The 15,104-nt window shown below is 42.6% G+C and overlaps 1 protein-coding gene across 3 annotated transcripts in view; it reads left to right on the top strand.

Annotated features, from left to right (window-relative positions):
• Positions 1-98: 98 nt before the first annotated feature.
• GEMIN8 (gem nuclear organelle associated protein 8) overlaps positions 99-15,104 on the top strand; it is a 41,680-nt gene continuing 26,674 nt past the window's right edge. The window contains exon 1 of one of the 3 annotated variants that reach the window (XM_075264984.1): positions 99-197. The gene's annotated coding sequence lies outside the window, so the exon portion shown is untranslated. Of the gene's footprint in view, positions 198-14,061; positions 14,275-15,104 lie in introns of those variants that run through there. The other 2 variants (XM_075264983.1, XM_075264982.1) reach the window with 2 other exon arrangements.

The following is a 15,104-nucleotide window of genomic DNA, read 5'->3' as shown; positions in this document are numbered from 1 at the left end:
TGACATTTTTTTTCACGTAACTTTATTTACAGTAAATAATTTCACACATGTATTACCATTTTCTATGTTCAGTTTCTTTCGCATTATTGTGACTGAAGGCTCCAGTGTCCTTCTTCATAGACTGAGCACCAGGCAGACTTCTCATGGATGAATTAGCAGCTGAAAGGGCCATTTAAAGTTATATAGATAAATGACAGGTCAGTACAGAATATGACTTGCTTCACCTTGTGCTGCATTATTCCAGTCTGTTCAGTTATAGCCAGGATATTGACTTGTTTAGTTGCATATTTGATATGATCCCCAGAAACCACTAGCTGTGCTTTGTATAGCTCACAGATTGTGGTTGTCCAGGATTAGAACAGATGCTCTTCCCTTCATATCTACAATCACTGTATAGACTGTTCCTGGTCTTGCAGCTCAGTCTTATTCACTTGCATTGGACTTTTTTTTGGAGAAAAAAACATTGGTGGAGGGGAATTTGCTATTCCCTCTACACCTGGCATCTAAACATGTCCATTTTGATTTTTCTGTGCCCCTCTCGACACTTTTTACAAACGTGGGTGGAGAGGCCTCTGAACAAATGTACTATTACTCATTTGAATCACGCGTAGAGAAAAGTACTGCCAGCATGATTTGTGCGGAAACCACACGGACCCCATTACAGTCTAAGGGGTCCATGTGGTTTCTTAGCCAACCGCTTTTTAATGCATATAGGTTTATACCGAATGCAGATGTGAACCGGGCCTCAGGCTCCATGTTGCGGAAATGCAGCTTTTTTTGTTGGAGATTTTGCTGCAATTTTTTTTGGCCCAGAAGGGAATTGAGCAGAAGATAGAAGTATAAGAGCTTCCTATATACCGTATTTTTCGGACTATAAGACGCATCTAGGTTTTAGAGGAGGAAAATAGGGAAAAAAAATTTTGAAGCAAAAACTGGTAAAATATTTAATATATGGGAGTTGTAGTTTTGCAACAGCTGCAAGGCCACATTGACAGGTGACCCTGCAGCTGTACGGGGATGTATAGGGCGTTTTTTTTTTGCGGGGCCAGATGTACTATTTAGTTATACCATTTTGGGGAATGTCTATTTCTTAGATCACCTTGTATTGAAAAAAAAAACAGGAGGTGATTTAGAACTTTTATTTATTTTATATTTTTATTATATATTTTTAAAGCTGTTTTTTTTTTTTACTATTTTATTCCCCCCCCCCCCCGGGGGCTTGAACCTGCGGTCACTTGATTGCAAGTCCCATAGACGGCAATACAACTGTATTGCCTTTTGTAGTCATTCTTGGCTTTGGGTAAAAAAAATAAATAAAAAAAAAACGCAGCAAAATCTGCAACATAAAAAAGGCTGTGTTTTGGCAACATGGGGCCTTAGCCTTAAAGGGGTTGTCCAGGCAAAATTGAACAACCCCTTTAAAGTTTAAATCAACCGGGGGCAGTGGAAAAAAATGCATACTCACCTGTCTCCAATGCCCCAGTGTCCTCCTGGTGTGTCCTGATTCTTCTCCTCAGTCGGCTTCTCCCAGGTCTTTTCCAAGGTTCTGCTGAAGCCTCAGCAAGAGTCAGGAAGAGACTCATTATGTCACAGGTAGTTAGTGACATTGCATGCCATTGGCCTCAGCAGAACTCCGGAAGAGACCCTTTCAGTGGAAGGGCTAGAACACTCCGGGAGGGCATCGGATCATCGGGGACAGGTGAATATGAAAATTTTACATCTTTTTTTTCGATGCCCCCAGCTGATTAAAAGAGTTGTCCATTTTTGCCTATACAACCCCTTTAAAATGATGGACAGCTAGTGGACCCCATTATATTCAACGTGTAACTTCTTTTTTGTGGTCCACCTATCCATTCTTGTGGTCCTCTGATGGACCACAACAATGGTTAGGAAATATAAGTGTGAACCTGGTGTAACCAATCCTTTGCTCTCATGGGACAGAAGTCCCTGCCAGTATTTGGGAGCCATTATTGTCAGATGAATGTGAGTGTAGCCAGCAGCTATTCCAAGGGAACTTTTCAGGTACATTTAGGACACTAAATCACTGACAGGTCCTTATGGACTGGTTGTTTAGCATCCCAAATATCATTATAGTATTCCTGTCCACATCCAGGTTAAATAAAATAAATTTTTAAAAAAAAGTCTCATTAAACATACAGTCCTATGAAAAAGTTTGGGCACCCCTATTAATCTTAATCATTTTTTGTTCTAAATATTTTGGTGTTTGCAACAGCCATTTCAGTTTGATATATCTAATAACTGATGGACACAGTAATATTTCAGGATTGAAATGAGGTTTATTGTACTAACAGAAAATGTGCAATATGCATTAAACCAAAATTTGACCGGTGCAAAAGTATGGGCACCCTTATCATTTTATTGATTTGAATTCCCCTAACTACTTTTTACTGACTTACTGAAGCACAAAATTGGTTTTGTAACCTCAGTGAGCTTTGAACTTCATAGCCAGATGTATCCAATCATAAGAAAAGGTATTTAAGGTGGCCAATTGCAAGTTGATCTCCTATTTGAATCTCCTCTCAAGAGTGGCATCATGGGCTACTCAAAACAACTCTCAAATGATCTGAAAACAAAGATTGTTCAACATAGTTGTTCAGGGGAAGGATACAAAAAGTTGTCTCAGAGATTTAACCTGTCAGTTTCCACTGTGAGGAACATAGTAAGGAAATGGAAGACCACAGGGACAGTTCTTGTTAAGCCCAGAAGTGGCAGGCCAAGAAAAATATCAGAAAGGCAGAGAAGAAGAATGGTGAGAACAGTCAAGGACAATCCACAGACCACCTCCAAAGAGCTGCAGCATCATCTTGCTGCAGATGGTGTCACTGTGCATCGGTCAACTATACAGCGCACTTTGCACAAATAGAAGCTGTATGGGAGAGTGATGAGAAAGAAGCCGTTTCTGCACGTACGCCACAAATAGAGTTGCCTGAGGTATGAAAAAGCACATTTGGACAAGGCAGCTTCATTTTGGAAACAAAAATTGAGTTGTTTGGTTATAAAAAAAGGCGTTATGCATGGCGTCCAAAAAGAAACAGCATTCCAAGAAAAACACATGCTACCCACTGTAAAATTTGGTGGAGGTTCCATCATGCTTTGGGGCTGTGTGGCCAATGCCGGCATCGGGAATCTTGTTAAAGTTGAGAGTCGCATGGATTCCACTCAGTATCAGCAGATTCTTGAGAATAATGTTCAAGAATCAGTGACGAAGTTGAAGTTACGCCGGGGATGGATATTTCAGCAAGACAATGATCCAAAACACCGCTCCAAATCCTCAGGCATTCATGCAGAGGAACAATTACAATGTTCTGGAATGGCCATCCCAGTCCCCAGACCTGAATATCATTGAACATCTGTGGGATGATTTGAAGCGGGCTGTCCATGCTCGGCGACCATCTAACTTAACTGAACTTGAATTGTTTGTCCAAAATACCTTTATCCAGGATCCAGGAACTGATTAAAAGCTACAGGAAGCGACTAGAGGCTGTTATCTTTGCAAAAGGAGGATCTACTAAATATTAATGTCACTTTTCTGTTGAGGTGCCCATACTTTTGCACCGGTCAAATTTTGGTTTAATGCATATTGCACATTTTCTGTTAGTACAATAAACCTCATTTCAATCCTGAAATATTACTGTGTCCATCAGTTATTAGATATATCAAACTGAAATGGCTGTTATAAACACCAAAATATTTAGAACTAAAAATGATTAAGATTAATAGGGGTGCCCAAACTTTTTCATAGGACTGTATCTTTGATGCTCCTGGCACTTTTTCAGTTGTTCACTACAGCCAGGCCGCACATCTCAGCTTTACTGCACAAGTGCCTTAGGACCAGTACATGCACACTAATTCCGAGGTGGTCTACTCCATCTTCAATGAGGAACCAAGCAGCATCAGGACCTGAGTGAGCATAAACCTGGGTGCACATACTTTATTAATACAGGACAGTATGTTGCTGGCCTGGGAAGTAGGGACTCCTAGCACCAAAGATAACTAACCTTCTAGGAGTCCCGCTCCCAGCATGACGTTCAAGGCAGTAAATCTGCCTAAGGGTGCATTCACACTGAGTAAACGCTAGCTTATTTTGTAGAGTAAAATTACACTTGTAAATTTTGCTATCCCATTGACTTCAATGACATTTTACAGGCGTATTTTTGCAGGCGTATTTTTTACAGGCGTATTTTTTACAGGCGTATTTTTACACTTGTAAAAAAATATCATTGAAGTCAATGGGATAGCAAAATTTACAAGTGTAATTTTACTCTACAAAATAAGCTAGTGTTTACTCAGTGTGAATGCACCCTAAGGGTGCATTCACACTACGTTTCCTGAAACTTATTCTGAACGTAAAACACGTTCAAAATAAGCGGCGTATAAAGCAGCTCCATTCTTTTCTATGGGAGCCGGCATACGAGCGCTCCCCATAGAAATGAATGGGCTGCTTCTTTCACTGCGAGCAGTCCCATTGAAGTGAATGGGAAGTGCCGGCGTATACGGCAAGAAGCAGCCCATTCATTTCATTTCATTTACTAGTGTAAAATGTTGTTAGCCATTGAGTTCAATGGCTTTTTCGTATAACACGTTTTTTTGGTTCTTTTTTGTTGCAGGTTTTGCTGGGGTTTTTTGAACCAAAGGTAGGAATGGATTTATTAGAAGGGAGAATTATATATATTTCCTTTATATTTCCTATTCTTTTTGAGCCACTCCTGGGTTTTGCTTTAAAAAAACAAAACAAAAAAACACACTGGAACATCTGCATCGAAAAAAGCAGAATACTCTCAATGTAGGGCCTTAGTATAAGGCTAAGTTCACATTAACATCGGCTCTCTGTTGTTTTGGTCTGTTGGAGGACCCGAAAAACTGATAGACAGACCGCTAAAATTGGGGTTATACAAGAAGCCCAATGGACCTTATTGACTGTAATGTGTGTCCATTGTTATAAAACTGAAAGCTGTGGACACTGCAAATGTGAATGTAGCCTGAGGGTGATATTAAAAATATATTGTGTAATAGCACAATGGCTCTTACAGCCATTCTGCATCATTACACGGTGGCTCAGTGGTTAGCACTGCAGCCTTGCAGCGCTGGCGTCCTGGTGTTCAAATCCCGCCAAGGGCAAAAAAACCATCTGCAAGGAGTTTGTATGTTCTCTCCGTGTTTGCATGGATTTCCATCCCATATTCCATAAAAGACATACTGATAGGGGGAAAAAAGTGCATTGTGAGCTCTCTGTGGGGCTCACAATCTACATTAAAAAAAAAAAAAAAAAAACTGCATGCGGATATCATGTTGTTTTCTTGGAGTTTCTTAATTTTACCTTGACAAAATTATTGCACCTTGTGGGGAAGTTAGCTTGGTAGAAGCAGTGGTGTGGACCCAAACAGTCAAGACAGGGACACGCAAACTGGTTTATTTAGAAAAAACAGGAAAATAAAATAAACCTTGACTTAAGGCACAAAATGAACAAAACAAACTTCGGCAAAAATAAAATAAATACCTGCTCATCTGAGCCACTAGCTAAACAGAACTGATAACCTAACTATACATGTGGCTTACTTCCAGCCACACGAACCAAACAAGCGCAATTTTGTCTTACCAGAGTCAGGGTTACAGGACAGAACCATACACCTCCTTTCACATCAGGCTCTGCAGGTTTTTCTGGCCAAGTAATGAGCCCAGGATCTACACCTGGGCTGAGGCCTACTCCAGATCCACCCTGGACCACACATATGTCAGAAACCTGGGGATGATATATCTTGACTTCAGCACTCTGCCTGTTAATTTCTCGTAACCTGTAAAATCAAGAGCTGCTACAAAACAGTGTCAAAAGCATCTTAAGGCTGAGGCCCCACGTTGCAGAGACGCAGCATTTTTTGTTGCAGATTTTGCTGCATTTTTTGAGCCAAAGTCAGAAGTGGATTTAGGTAGAAGTATAAGTGCTTCCTTTACATTTACCATACCTTCTTTAGCCACTCCTGGGTTTGGTGCAACAAAACAACACTGCATTTCTAATTGTGAGACCTCCGTCTAAAAGTGGGGAGGAGGGACAGAAAAACTGCATATTTGGTGAAAGTGTTGTTAGTAAATTCCCCCACTATATTTACTTGTAATGCATACATGTGCACTGTGATTACATACCCCCTTTATTGTCAGGCAATTTAATCTACTTTGTTTACTATTTTATTGTCAAAATTCTCATACACTGGACTGATGTTTGTCACTTTTCTATTTTGGTATGTTCTTTGGTTTGATACTGAAAAAAATGTCACAAAAAAACACAGTAGCGGAATTTATTTACATAACATATGTCAGACTTAACCCCTTAGCGACCCTTGACGTAACTGTACATCATGGGTTGCATGGGGATGTATGGAGCGAGCTCACACGCTGAGCTCGCTCCATACACGGCAGATGCCGGCTGTATCATACAGCCAGGACCTGCCACTAACAGCAGCGGTCGGTGCCCGAGCCGATCGCTGCTGTTAACCCTTTACACACTGCGGTCAAACGTGACCGCAGTGTGTAAACGGCGCCGGCGGCATGGGCGCCGCCATGTTTCGCCGATCGCCGCCCTCCTGAACGTCACATGAGGGCGGTGATCAGTTGCTATGACAGCCGGAAGCCTATTGAAGGCTTCCAGGCTTGTCTCTGCACTAGATCTATTAGACGATGCCAGAGGCATCGTCTAATAGAAGTGCTGCGATTTTCCTATTCACTGCAATACTGTAGTATTGCAGTGAATAGTATGAGCGATCAGACTCCCTAGGTTTCAAGGTACCTAAGGGGTCTGATCATAAATGTAACAGAAGAAAAAAAAAAGTTTTTAAAAGTATTAAAAAAATAAAAAAAATATAAAAGTTCAAATCACCCCCCTTTCCCTAGATCAGCTATAAAAGTAATTAAAGAACATTAAACATAAACATATTAGGTATCCCTGCGCTCCAAAATGCCTGAACTATTAGAATATTAAAACATTTATCCCGTACTGCGAACGGCGTAGCGGCAAAAAAAATAAAAACAGCCAAAAAGCGTTTTTTTCAACACTTTGCCTCCTATAAAAAATTGAATAAAAAGTGATCAAACCATCGGATCTTTCCCCAAATGGTATCAATAGAAACGTCATCTTGTCCCGCATAAAAAGACACCACAACCAGCTCCATACATGGAAATATGAAAAAGTTACAGGTGTTAGAACATGATGACACAAATTTTTTTTTCTATTTTGCAAAGTTTATCATTTTTTTAAAAGTATCAAAACATTTCAAATACTATATAAATTTGGTATCACCGCGTTTGTACTGACACGTAGAACACAGGTAACATGTCATTTGTACCAAACAGTGAATGCTGTAAAAATTAAACCCATAAGAAAATGGCGCAAATGCATTTTTTCTCCAATTGCGCCTCATTCTGAATTTTTTCCCAGCTTCCCAGTACATTGCACAGCATATTGAATGGTGCCATTACAAAGTACAATTTGTCCCGCAAACAATAAGCTATCATGTGACTCTGTGAACTGAAAAATGAAAAAGTTATGGCTCTTGAAATGTGAGGAGGGAAAAACGAAAATGCGAAACCAAAAAATGGCCTGGTCCTTAAGTTAAAGAAGTCCCCAGCTGGTGCAAGATGCACCTGAATTATTAAAAAGCTGCCTTCTGCAGCCACTTTTCATGAGAGTGGTTGGAGTGGGGCCCAACAAATCTACAATTCACACTAGAAAGCTTCCATGAAGTGTACCTAAAATCTACGCCAGCTCTGACAGGCATAAATTTTAGTTCAGACATATGGAAGTGCGCCTTAGTTTAGAGGTCAGCACCTCTTAGTATTTCAGATTCACCCTGTGCCAGTCGGAGATTTGATTAAGATCAGCATACAGAACGCCAGTCTTAAAGGGGTTGGCCACTTTCAGACCAATATTGAGAGACAAATGTTATGGTTTGTATAATAAAAAGATATACAATTTTCCAATATACTTTCTGTATCAATTCCTCATGATTTTCTAGTTTTCGACTTGCTGTCGTTCATTCTGTTACTTCTAGTGGATAAGACTCTGACCTTGGTCATGTGATTTCCGGTCCATGGTCATGTGATGAGTACACAGGTGCACAGCTGATTACCAGGCAGATGTCTGATTACTGGGCTGTGACTATAACGAGCGGCACCTGTGTGTACATCACATGACCATGGACTGTAAGTCACCTGATCATGGTCAGAGTTTTATCCTCCAGAAACAGGTGTCCTCAAACTGCGGCCCGCGGGCCACATGCGGCCCACCAAGCACTTCTGTCTGGCCCTGCCGACAACACTGGCAGGCGTGCATTTATAATGAAGCTCCTGGGGAGCTTGGGCCAGGCCATGGAGTGCACTTCACTTTACCTATTGGAGGGCACAGCTCCCGATGTCTGTGCGACCTGCTCTGCCTCCGGCCGACTGTTTAAAAAGTTTGAGGACCCCTGCAGTCTAGAAGTAATAGAATGAATGACAGCAAGCAGAGATCTAGAAAACCGCGAGGAATTGTACAGAAAGTATATTGGAAAATTGTATATCTTTTTATTGTACATTTGTTTGTCAATATTGGTCTTAAAGTAGCCAACCCCTTTAAAGATGTATTACATTTACACCCATCTAGACCAGAAAACTGATGTGGATGGCTTAGTAAATTCCCCCAGTGTGTGAAATTGGCCTATGCTACATATTATTATTATTATTATTATTATTATTACATTTTATTTATATAGCTCAAACTTATTCCGCAGTACTTTACAAATTGTAGGGTACTTGAGGTTTCAAGAAGTATATCGACATACTTCAGCACAAGAGACTCCTATCCGTATCACAAAAGTATGTGCATTTTACTTAGTACATGGCATGATAAAACTGGTGATCTAGAGAAACCACTGTTAAAATGAGGTCAGTGAAATTCACAACGGTTGTAGAAATGTCTGTGATACATTGTATTCCACGTGTAAGCAGACACTGAGATAAATACTGAACTAATGTACTGTGACTCATCAGTCCTAGAGTTACATATAAGTAAATGATTTATAGCATACACTTTTGCTAACAGTCTTTTACCATTTTCAACATTTGACATACGTGTATGTAATTGTGGGAAATGCTTTATATGTACATCAAGTTGACTGTGTGGGTACAGGAGCTGTGTGTGCTTGATGACCACAATAGTCTGGCTGTGACTTATAGCTAGGCTCCTACTGTAATGGCCCAGGATTGAAGGTAACTCAGATCCTGGAAGAGTCACCTTTTACATACTGCAATCATACCTGACCATGGCATCGAAGTGGTTTACAGATAGACGGTATCTGTACCCCATCACCTCCCATGACATGATTGTGGGGTGTCGATGGCTTGCTATGCCAATCAAGGACCTAACAATCCCATCTGTATCTGCCTTGTACAGCTCGGAAAAGAAGAGAACACCGAGCAACCAAAATAGTGTAGATCTGTTGTATCTCCAAGATCACATTAGGTGAAATAAACTAAAACAAAGACCAGTTGGCCTCTCACCTGGAGGGATTGTGACATTGCTACAACCACATATAAAAACATGTACCAATGGTCCAAGCGGAGGAGGCAGCAACACCACTGACAGCACTGAACACCACCACGTGGAAGGGAAATGCCATGGATAAACAACCAAGAGGGAAATCGGAGACGCACTCTGGTCAAGGAGCTCAGACACGTGTAGAATGTTGCGTACACTTTATTGGAAGGCACAACGCAGCAGCGTTTCGGGCAAAACACGGCCCTTTCTCAAGTGCATGAAACTTATAGATGGCACTCCAAGGCACAGGTTACCCCACACACCATGTGTAGTCTGTTTACAGGATGTATTCCGAGTATATCACCGATAGCGAGCTTGAGAAAGCAGCTTGGTGCAAAACGATTCTCGCTAGGCTATTTTTTCCAAGCATGCTTCCCCCAAATGATGGTGTTGTTTTTTAACTTAAGAAAATAAAGAGTTTGAAGATTTTACAACGCTGCTGGTGAGTGGCCTGCATTCTTTTCTTTTGTGCACATGTCTCATACTACTACTTGGCAGTAGAGCACCACCATTGTCTGTGTGGTGTTTTACTTACCCACGCTGTATAGGATTCCTTGAAGACTTGTTTTTGGTTATTCTGAGTGCAATAGTGCCACCTCTATTTGTTTCTTTTGGATACCCTTAAAGAGGACCTTTCATCGCTTGGGGCACATGCGGTTTTATATACCGGCTTTCACAATCTGTGCCCTAGGTGAAGAGCTATCGGTGTCGGTACCATAGCTTTTTACCGTCAGAAGGCTGTTTATGGAGGAGTACTATGCTGAGGGGAGGGAGGTGTTCCTCATCGCTCTCACAGTATAGCGCTATAGGCGCTGCTGTGAGGAAGGACGTTCCTGACTGACTGTCAGAAACGCCCTTCTGACATTGAAGAGCTATGGTACCGGCAGAATGTGTGTATGTAAAGCATACCGTGCAGAGCTTTGTGTGTACATCATACTGTGCAGAGATGTGTGTGTGTGTGTGTGTTAGGTTTTATTCATATCTTTGGTGGTTTCAATGGGTTCATTGGGTGTCATTGGTATCCATTGTGTCAGGGATTTGACAGCATTTATGTTATTCTCATTGTTTTTCTCCTTTGGCAGAGTAAAACAACGATTAACAGAAGTGCTGCCAGATCCCTGGCATAACAAACCCCAATGACACCCGTTAGCAACGTTGCTGTCCATCAGGTTTCTTTTCCATTGGGCCTGGCATTTTACACGATGAAATAGCTCTGTATGCTAAATATTTTGTACAGCATTTTTTACAGAATATGTGATGCATGTTCCTAATAAAACAGTGTAGGACTGTGCGTGTGTATGTGTGCTTAAAGCTAGTTTCATACTACTGACATGAGACTCAGTCTGTGTGTGTGCCGGATTTACCAGCTTGGATACTATGATGGGTAGCAGATTCTTAGTGTTACAGTTATCTATGACGCTAGCAGTCCCTGCCTTTCCGTTTATGATAGTGACTACAGTATGAGACAGTATGTAGTGGAGAGGCAGGGAATATTAGCGTCATAGATAACTATACTGCTAAGAGTCCGTCACTCAGCATAGTGTACAGTCTGGTAAATTTTGTGCACACACAGAATCTTATGTGAAACTAACTTGAAAGGAGTCTGCCACCGAACCAGACTCCCTTTAAGGCATACAATACGGTACAGTGCTAGGTTTGTAAAGCATACTAAGCAGTGCCCGGCTATGTGTGTAGGTAAAATGTTAGACACTTTGATAAATTGGTGCATGTAAAAACTGTCTTGTCTGTTTAGCTGGTCTAAAAGTTAGACACAATTAGTAAATCTGTCCTAGTAAAGCTGTGAGTGTGTCTGTAAACCATGCAGGGGCAGATAAGGTAAAGGTTACAAAGTGCAAAGTTACACTAGATCTGGGGTTGGTAACCCCTGGCACGCGTGTTACTCTTGAGACATATTTCTCTGGCATGTCAGAGTCCCTGAGGGGGTGGCACTCGTCCACCAGCCGAAACAAAACTGCTATTATACTATGTATTAACTATACACTAATTGGGAGCTGCATATAGACTTTCATTGCTTCTAAAGGGAAAGTTCAGGTGAGTCCCAGGAAATAGCAGGAAGCGCATGTGTCCTGAAGCATCGTGTAGCAGCACTTCTGGGTTATGGTTTGTGTTATATGACTTTGGTATAGGGGTCGTCAGCCTTACAGTTATTGCGCTGCACTCTAAGGACCTCATCTGTGATTTTTTAAATTTAAATCTGATCATCGTATAAAAGGGCTGCCTACTCTTGACCTAGACACTCTAAGGGGGCATTCACACGGAGTAACGCCAGGCGTGTATCAAAGCTGTACATGCCGGCGTTACGGCAGACTGCCGCTGTTACGAGCGCTCCCATTGAAGTGAATGTGAAGTGTTCGGCAGTCTGCCATAACGCTGGCGTGTACGGCTGTGTTACACGCCCGGCGTTACTCCGTGTGAATGCCCCCTTAGGGTGCATTCACACTTCGGATACGCTCAGCCCATTCTGAGCGTAAAACACGTTCAGAATGAGCGCGTACAAAGCAGATCCCATTAATTTCTATGGGAGCCGGCATAAGTGCGCTCCTCATAGAAATGAATGGGCTGCTTTTTTCCCTATTGGTTGCAGGTATGCCGGCTCCCATAGAAATGAATGGGATCTGCTTTGTACGCGCTCATTCTGAACGTGTTTTATGCTCAGAATGAGCTGAGCGTATCCGAAGTGTGAATGTACCCTTAGACCACTTGCATACGACCATGGTGTGGGTCAGTGTGCTATCCATGTAATTCACGTGTTGCACACTGATTCATTATTTTCTTTGGTACAGTATACACAACCATGATTTTCACATTCCCGTGTGTGGGCTGACAGTCCGGGTTGCATCAGATAGGACAGGTCATATTCCTGTCCTATTTTGCAGCCCGTGCTTCTGTGGCTCCTATTCATTTAATGAAAGGAGCCGCAGAAGCACAGCCCATGCACATGCGGCACACGGGGTACATCCCCATGTGCAGCCCATGCTTTTAAAGGAAAAGTCATTTTTAACTAAGCACATGCTTGCATAGCCTTTAGGAAGGCTATTCCACACCTACCTTATGTATGTAAATCCCTTCAGTAGTTTTTGAATGAGCCAGTTTTTATTCATATACTAAATACTCTCCAGTGTGCACCCTGGAAGTCTCAGCAAGCACCCTCTGCTATTCACTATGTGTGTGTAAGAGCAGAGAGGCTGATGATGATGACTCATCTCCCTGCTCTCAGACTAGCAAAGGGTGCTCACTGAGACTTCCAGGGTGCACGCTGGAGATTAATTAGCAAATGAATAAAAATGGGCTCATTCAAAAACCACTGAGGCGATTTACATACAAAAGATAGGTGTGGAATAGCCTTTCTAAAGGATATACAAGTATATGTTTAACTATATGTTCCTCACAGACTGTCAGAAATGCCCTTCTGACACTGAAGACCTACGCTCCCGGCACCAATAGCTCTTCATCAGGGGAACATAGTGCTGAATTCTACGCACTGTTGGTTTTCTAGCGGTGTATTACACAGCATGTGCGTGAAAGGTCCTCTTTAATCTTCTCCAGATGCTGTTTGATAAATCTGCTGCACTTTTACACTGTCTAGTCTAACTTTAAATCACTTTTTTGGCTTGGTTTCTGATAAAATTTGGGCACGAAAAATTGGTGTTATGCATACCTCCCAAATTTTGAAGAACTGAAAGAGGGGCAAAATGTGTGGCACGCTATGCATACTGCTTCATTGAAATGAATGGGATCTGCTTTATACGCACTGATTCTGAACGTGTTTTAACGTTCAGAATCAGTCAGCGTATCCGAAGTGTGAATGCACCCTTATACTCACCTTCCAACGCTCCCCGGCATCTCTCTCCGCAGTCTCACTAACAGAGTTGTAGGCGCGATGTGACTTCATCACTTTGCGCCTACACATCCACAGGCCGGAGCACCGCGGCAAAGCAAGGAGCTGAGCTGTGACAGCTCCTTGCTGTAGTTGCGTCCGGACGCAGATCTGAGTTGAAACTGGGACATACCTCCCGCCGACCAGGACCGTGGGACAGGACACTGAAATCGTGAATGTCCCGCGGAAATCAGGACGGTTGAGAGGTATGCGTTATGTATGAAATTTTGGCACAATTTCTGGTTTATGGTTTAGCATATTAAACCACACACACTTTTCACCAAGACTTGTGCACAAACTGATAAAGAGTGTCTAAAGCCCATAGAACTATGGTGTAAAGCAAGTATGCCAGGTTTGTGTTGTATATTTCTTAGCTGAGCTGTAACCTGCTGACAGAGGTTGGATGTTATCTGACTACTTCTCACAATGATATTATTCTCCCTTACTCCTCCTACACACATGACTGATCACGTGCTCATGACATCACCAAAAGGTCCTTTAGCTCGCCAGGATTTATAATGTACTGATGTATGCTCAAGGAAGAGCTACAGGGAACTGGAGACAAAACTGCAGAGAGCCGTCAGTCCCTGGAGTCTAGAACTCCTCCACATGAGGCTGGTCACGTGCTCATGATGTCATCACAGGTCCTTTAGAACAGTAACACTTAGCAGCTGCCATAGGCTTTCGGTGAGTGGTTGCTCGTGCACTGCTACCCTATGGGTTGCCCTCAGCAATAGGCGGGGCTGCAGGGATCATGGAAGTCTGTGCCTCTTATAGGAGCGTTGCTGCAGAGGTAGGGCATGTCTGTTGTAGTGAGTATACATGCATATAGGAGCTGGCATGGCCGCTCACAGTAAACGCAGGCTCATGGAATGTTTACTTTGTCATATACGTTTAGAGTATTTGTGAGGAACACTCATGATGTACATGCTTAAAGGGGTTGTCCAGGAGAAGCATATCTATCTCAAGCCAGGGAAGGTTAAAGAGGACCTTTCACTACCTGGGGCACATGCGGTTTTATATACCGCTAGAAAGCCAAAGTCAGTGCCCCCGGCTTTCATGTTCTGTGCCCCCAGTGAAGAGCGATCAGTACTGGTACCGTAGATCTTCACCGTCAGAGTCAGGAACACCGTTCCTCGCAGTAGCGCCTATAGTGCTGTACTATGGGGGGGGGGGGGCTTTCCACACTCTGAATTCAGCACACTGTCAGCTTTCTAGCGGTATATACAACCGCATGTGCCCCAGGTGGTAAAAGGTTCTCTTTAAAAGGATACTATCATTAGAATCTCTTTTTGAGGTAATACCACGTCAGAATACCCTAAAGAAACGCTATTCGTTCCCTACCTTTATAATTCTGCTCCGCGCCGCCATTCCGTTGATATTTCAGTTTTTCCTGGTATGCAAATGAGTCTCCAGACAGCACAGGGGCGTACTGTTCCTGTAAGCGGCCACAGTAAAATGGTCGAATAGACAAGCACGATCGGCTCTGCCCCAAGCCGATGGCAAAGCCGACTGAGCATGCGCGAGATTCCCATCCTGAACGCAGGCTTGGCCCGACAACAGCGAAACGGAGGACGCAGCGGAGAGGCGCGGCTGAAGAAGATTGAGGCGTCACCGTAGAGC

Source organism: Leptodactylus fuscus, chromosome 2, assembly GCF_031893055.1.
Source record: "Leptodactylus fuscus isolate aLepFus1 chromosome 2, aLepFus1.hap2, whole genome shotgun sequence".
NCBI lineage: Eukaryota > Metazoa > Chordata > Amphibia > Anura > Leptodactylidae > Leptodactylus > Leptodactylus fuscus.
The sequence above is the reverse complement of the archived record's forward strand: the minus strand, read 5'-3'. Positions and strand labels throughout refer to the sequence as shown.